This window comes from Haliaeetus leucocephalus, unplaced genomic scaffold (assembly GCF_000737465.1).
Source record: "Haliaeetus leucocephalus isolate CR32 unplaced genomic scaffold, Haliaeetus_leucocephalus-4.0 Scaffold0, whole genome shotgun sequence".
NCBI classification, from domain to species: Eukaryota; Metazoa; Chordata; class Aves; order Accipitriformes; family Accipitridae; genus Haliaeetus; species Haliaeetus leucocephalus.
In genome coordinates this window covers 12,334,504-12,341,362 of record NW_010972436.1, presented here as the reverse complement: position 1 = coordinate 12,341,362, position 6,859 = coordinate 12,334,504, and positions in this window count along the sequence as shown.

Sequence of the window (6,859 nt, the reverse complement as noted above, 5' to 3'; positions counted from 1 at the left end):
AAGGTAAATAGCCTCTCTAAGTTGAAAACTGACAATTTTAAAACACAACCCCTCCAAAATCAAAACAAAGTCAGTTTGCTAAAAGTGGTGCAAGCCAGAGGTGACTGTGTAAGCTATTTCTCTACCCTGATGAAACAAGCATCAACCCTTTATGTGTCCAGCAGATAACTGGGCTTATCAAGCAAAACACTGAATTTCTATTGATTTTGCTGCAACGCGAGCCAGCACCTAGTGCTAGTGTCACGTCAGGATCTTGCCACAGGAACAGTTATATTTGCACCAAGTGCCAGCTCTGGCATATACCACTGCAGGTCAACCTATTCAAAAGCTCTTGATCAGCTCCATGACTTTTTTTTCCCTCAGTCTGTGAACACCCAGTGAACTAGCAAACTGTTTGTTTTGATACACAGCAGACTTGAAAACTCCCCAAGTTACCTCCACCTAGTAGGGAGATTTTAGCAGATTTCTTGGATTTCTCACTCTTACTTAAACCAGTGTGTCAATAAACAGAATACCTTCATGCTTGGTATGAATCTCATATTTCTCCTGAACTGTCCTGGAATCCTGAACTTCCACCTGTCCGACATGAAAGGAACATTTCACAGAATTTACTGTTTAGTGGAATTTACCCTACAGGATGCCTTTTTTTTCTTATCCCACAGGAGGGTAAGGCTCCAAGACTGTTGAAAAAGTTCAGCGGGGGACAGCATTATACAACCTCTCTGTGCATTGTAGCCCTATATTTAAGAACACATTTAGTTACAATTTATTTCCATGGCCTGTTTTCTTTTTCAGCAGCCTGTGTGAATTCTTTCAGGATGACATTAAATCATTCAGCTGCACCCATTGTGTTGGATTCAATATAGAGCGGACCAAAGAACATATAGGCTGAATGCCACTCTGTCTCTTAGGAATTACATGCTTGCTAGAAGTAAATTATGGTGTATTATAATACAAAAATATTGTCATGAGTTATTTGTGGCTAAACACCAAAACAAAGCAGTATGTGGCAACATCTGATACACAATTGACTTAAAGCCATTTGCTCCAAGGAATTAGTTACTAACCAAAATTATTGCCATTAACTTGTTCTGTAAAAAATTTGCACAAAAGAAAAACGAAAGCACTTTTTGTGGCCATGGAAAGCCTGGTCCTTAGGCTAACACTCAGCTAGATGTTGGGCCATCCCTCTCAGCCTCATCCACTCCACCTAAACTGAATAAACCAGGCACTTTTACTTTGAATTTTGTCCTCCCCATCCAGGCTCCAGCTCTGTGTTGCTCTGTTCCTGTGCTCAGTGCCACAAGCCAACTTTGCACACCCAGTGTTCCCCATACGCTCTCAACTGCTCTCATTTGATTTTCCTTTTCATTTCACCCCGTTTGTTTCCCCAAGCCCCGTGGAGCCATCCTGACCAGAGTCTCTGGATGCTATCACAACACAAATAATTTGAGGTGAAAAGGGCTCCATACTGAAAGTGAAAGAAAGTGGACTCTTAGAAAGAATGTGAACCTTTCTAGAATAAATAAAACATTTTAAATGTTATTCAAATAACTTGCTTTCATCTCTTTTTATTTCTTTAAAGTTAATTGGAAAGAAAGAAGTCACCAGGACACACATTCCAGGAGTCTCCTTGGTACAAATCAGACAGCACACACACTGCACAACAGTAACAATGAAATGACCCCTTAAAATACTACATTTCTTGCCAAGCATAACTTCTTCAAAGACTTCAAACTTCACCACTGGCCAAAATTTGAGAGCTGAAAGTCCTTCTTTTCCTAGTTCAAGTTGGGGCACAATTCAGAGAAAGGAAAAGGGGCTAAAGCAACCCACCTCAGCTGCTGTTTTCAGGAAAAGCAGATTCAATAGTTAAGAAAGAGATGCTCTCAGCCTCTAAACCCCCAAATTCTCCTCCGAGATTAAAACTATCAGACTCCTGTCATCAGTAATTTGGGTGCATCTCTTTCCCAGCACACCTGTGGAAACCACTCACGCTCGCTGTGTTTGGCCCATTCACTTCCAGACAAGATTGAGCCCTGGGGTCCTCCCCAAGCCAGAGTCTGAAATTAGAGGACAGAGGAGGATCATCAGAACCAGCTCGTGACAGACCCCATTTGGGCTGTACTGTAACAGTACATCAACACACAGAAATCAGAGGCACAGAAGTTGAACAGTTTAATTTAAAAATGAATGGAAGGCAGATACCGCAGAGTCTTATTCCTTCCACTCTTCAAGTTTACAGCTTTGTTACTGTGATTCCTGTGCACTTGATAGATTGGAGACTAATGGGCCACAGGAAACAAAAACAGATGACTAACATTAGCCAGTAAGCGTAAGCACCAGGGAAAGCCAAAAATAGGCTGGTTTTACCTCCTCCCATGTTATCCAGCTATTCAGAATAAGCACAAACACTGAGAAAATTATTCATAATTTGCACTTAAATAGAATCTTCTGTTAGAGGGTATCACAGCAGTTTATTAAATCTTTGGTACTAATGGGATAAGTGTCTGACACTCATCTGCAGAGAAAATTGCATCAAAGAATAGAAGACAGACTGCATAACTGTATTGCACATGCCTCTGTGGGTGTCACTGAAAACATGGAAAACGTTTAGAAGGGAAAGTGAAAATAGCTGAAATATAAAATCCTTTATGTCATAAGACTTCAGAAAATAGTTCCTCTCAAATGTTTTTCCTTCCACTGCTTTCTGTTAGGAAAAAAAAAATCCCCTCTCCACAATCTTCCTCTTCAAAAGAAAATGAGTGTTTGATTCCACTGAAACAGTTCAGTGTCATGAAACAGATCTCCATTTTTTTGAGGAGAGAAAATCCCAACTGTTTTTCTACCTCTTCTGCTCACAGAACTCAAGTTGCTTTGGGCAGTTATTAACAAAATAACCACACAAAGTGAAACACTTTAAAAAATCCAAAATAGGCCAAACAACCCTGTCACTCTCCCTGCATCCTGCACACTCAGTCCCTGCGAATGCAAAAGTGTCATTTGATATTAACAATGCTCTTGTGGAGTTTGCCTCTTAGGATCTGTGCCTGTATTTAGAAAAACTAAAATCACCGTTGTACCAAACAACAGAAAATGTTTTGGCACATAAATTAAGGTTCCCAACTGATCTGTTTTGGGACAATTATCAGGGATGTGTAACAAGCAAATAGAGATAAAGCCTATGAAGACTGAATGCCTGTTTTGTAGGGCTTCCAGCAGATACCCTTTCACATCAGTCTCCCAGTCCAGTTCACAAAATAAGCTGCTGCCATCTTATGGAAGAGACCTTGAAAAGCATTTGGTCCGAAACCAATTCTGCTACTTCCTCCCTTGCTGCATTTCTTCATCTCCCTTGGTTTACTCTGTGACTAATAACTTCTTTTTTTTTAAAGAGTTTCCTTGCTTTGCAAAGATCTGCCTATTGTGGTGAGTTATTCTTTGTGGAAGTTACTTTCTCACCTATGATTTTACAGTAATTTTCAGAGCATCCAGGAAGTCAGACAGTGTAGTAGTGTACAGAGAAAGGGAACAAACCAGCCAGGCTGTTAATCCTGACACTGCCTCAGACAGAGGTTTCTTGTACGATACAACAAAAGCCAGCTGGAGCCATTCAGCCACTACAGGATAAACTCATCATTTTTGCTCAGTCTTAAGGCAGTCGTTCTATGTGCTCCATCTCTGGCCTTCTCTATGTGGCCAGCTTCAACCAGTTTAACTAAAGGTCTGATTTTTAACACGCTTACTAAGATAAATGAAAATATGCCAGCTTAAGCCTGAAGCCAGCATGTACACGAGCATCCGATGTCTCCATCTGTAAGGCACGAAGAGCTGCATTTGCAGAGTGTCAGAGAGCTTTGCTGAAAGATTTTGCCTTTGATCTGAAAGGGAAATCCCTCCACAAGCTTCCGTGTTACTGCATGATAGAATAGCAAGATTTCAGGTACAGACTGTCTGTGAAAGGAGAGTGGTCAGCAAGGCTAAGACACTTTATTTGCATGAACGTAGGACTCCTGCAAGTTCACAACTCTTGTTGTGATCTAGGACACAATATTCAACTTGAACATTTAAATCAAAACATTTTTGGAAGGAGTATGATCAGCATGAGAATCAGGATAAATGCATGAGAGAAGACAATTGTCCTCCTCACCTCCCACTGCAGCTGACACTGACCCGCTACCAGCAAGCCTGAACTCCACAGCATTCTGGGGCCAGCACCAAGGGGTAAATAAAACACAATCACTGGTCAACCACTTACTTCCTTTTATCTGACCTGGCCTGAGCTCTTCTTTTTTTCTCCCACCCGTGAAAGAGTTTCCAATCCAGTAACAACTAGGAAGAACGTTAAAAAACTCCTAGTGAGAATAAACATCTCTTAGCATCTAGATTTTTAAGCTCTATTAGCTAGATTCAGGTAACTTCTATGCAAGAATCCTACAACAGTTAGCTGAGATGATGTCTGGTCGTTTGATAGCTATATCTAATAAATACTGAATTCCACAAAGTACAGAAGTCATGGTCCTGTACAAGTATCCAAAAAGGCAAGTAGGAAGATCTGGAGCTATACAAACATTAATCCCAGTCAATGCAGTAGAAAGATGTTATAGTATGCCATTACTAAAGAATGAAAGCATATTTTAATCACTGTGCTGCTAGGAGGCACAAACCAGAGAGCAGAACTACGCCAGGGACTGAAAGGATTGCTAAAGGCTTTTATAGCTGCCAGAGTTGCATGTAACTGCACAAAACGGGTTGGGTGAGGGACAAATGGCAACATGAGGCAAGTCAAGAGCATAAATCTTCAAATGAGATTAGCCAGAAGGTAGAATAGCTGGCAGAATTAAACACTTTTAAACACCATTTATTGGAAATGGGTCTCATCAGGAAAATCTGCTTTCCTTCTTTGGGGAAAGCACAAAGTAAGTGGTGAGGAAAATCATGCAGTTTTTAGGAGTTTAACACGTCATGATCAGATATTCTAAAGAAAAAGCCCACACTACATGGTATCCATAAGCCCCACGCTCAATAGATTAAACTGACATTGCTCACAAGGTAAATGTCAGCCAGGAACCTCGGACAGTAGCACAGGCACAACACTGTGGGCACTCCATTTTCAGCAAGAGTTTGTAAAAATTTTAAGTCACTGCTAGTAACAGTAAAAAAAAACCAAAAAACCCCCAAACTTTGACAGACTGCTGAGAGAGAAGGGCAAAGACACCCCACAGAGACATCAGGATCATTTGGTAAGATGAGTCCATTGAAAGAGCACATACATCCAGCATATTCTCTCTACATCAGTCTTTCCAAGAGCAAAACTGTAACTTAAATCTGCTCTAATCCAGAGGAAGCAGAACTATGTCCTCTCTCTTACCCAAAGCCGTAGCGCTAGAGCAACGGTGGACAGCCAGCCTTGGGTACACAAACTAATGGCTTCTGGGTCAGGCTGTAAACCCTATTTCCCCATACTCCCAGTGCACCTAAATGAAGCTTATATAGAGCATGACTGAACTATTATGGGGAAGCTACAACTACTGAGCTAGGGGGAAGAACTGGTTGGGGTCAAGGACACTAGGTGGGAACTCAGGCATGTTAGTTCAAGCTGCAGGATTCTGTCTCTTTGTGGATTTTACACAAATAATTTGTGCCCAAGTACTCAAAGGGAGTTTGCCACCTAAATGCTTCTACAGAAATCAAGACCCATCTTGTAGTGACTCAGCAAGCCTATCTCAAAGCACTCCAGAGGACTAATGATTGCGGAAAGCTCACATGCTATGGTAATGGATAGCTGCAGGTGCCCAAGACAAATACACTATTATTTGCTTTGTCTCATATCAGCTTGGAAAGTCTCATTTAGCGGCATTTCTTAGTTATTCCTGAAAATATCTTATTATAATGTTCACATTGGTCTTTAAATAAAAATTCCAGCACTTTCATGGCCCCTTATTAACCGAGAGATATAAAAATTTCAGTAAGGAAAGAGATTGTGGTTTCAAGGGTCCACTTAGTCTCAGAGCATAAAAGAAATATTTTTTTTAACATATATATAAGATATGAAAAACACATTGCCTTTTGCCTTTTTTTTTTTTTTTTTTACTTTCCTAACAGGCTTCTCCAAACAGCTTCATTTAAAATGGTCTTTCGATAATGCCCGCTGTTTTCTTTGGCAAATTTGGAGAGCTGGGTTTTGGGATAAAAGTAAATTGCACCAAAAGACCAAAACGGGATTAGGAGATTTGACAGGACTTCATAAAATTCAGTTGTGCACAGGCAAAGGGGAATTTTTCAATAGGTCATTTTAAAGATAAAAGCTCTGGAGGAAAGAGTTCTGCTTGGTGGCAAACTCATCTAACCCTTGCAAAGCCTACAGGAGGGTCTGCAAGGGAGGCAGAAGTTACAGAGCATGAGAACACACACAAACTCTCACATCTTAAAGTTATTTTACACATGATTAGGTATCATTTTTCATACAATGCATACATGCACTTGAGCAATGGTATAGTCCTAAGAGGGAGCTTTACGTCAATCTGTCTTGCAAGCAGTTTGGGGCTGGGGGGGCAGAAAGAAACAGATTCTCTCTTTAACATTCACAGGCCTACTTTTTCATTCCTCCTCCCAGTTTGCTCCCTCACTTCCCCATATTTTAGGGATCAAGGGTGATAAAGAGTACATCTTACTTGCAAGGATGGATGCAGACTTTGCCTGCACTATAGGTCAAGCTGCAGAGCACTTCTTTTCCAGCCCCTCTACTATCACTGATAGCTCTGACAGTGCAGGATGGATTTCTGTCTTTCTGTGGGAGAATATCATGGTTTAACCCCAGCCAGCAACTAAGCACCACGCAGCTTCTCTATCACTCCCC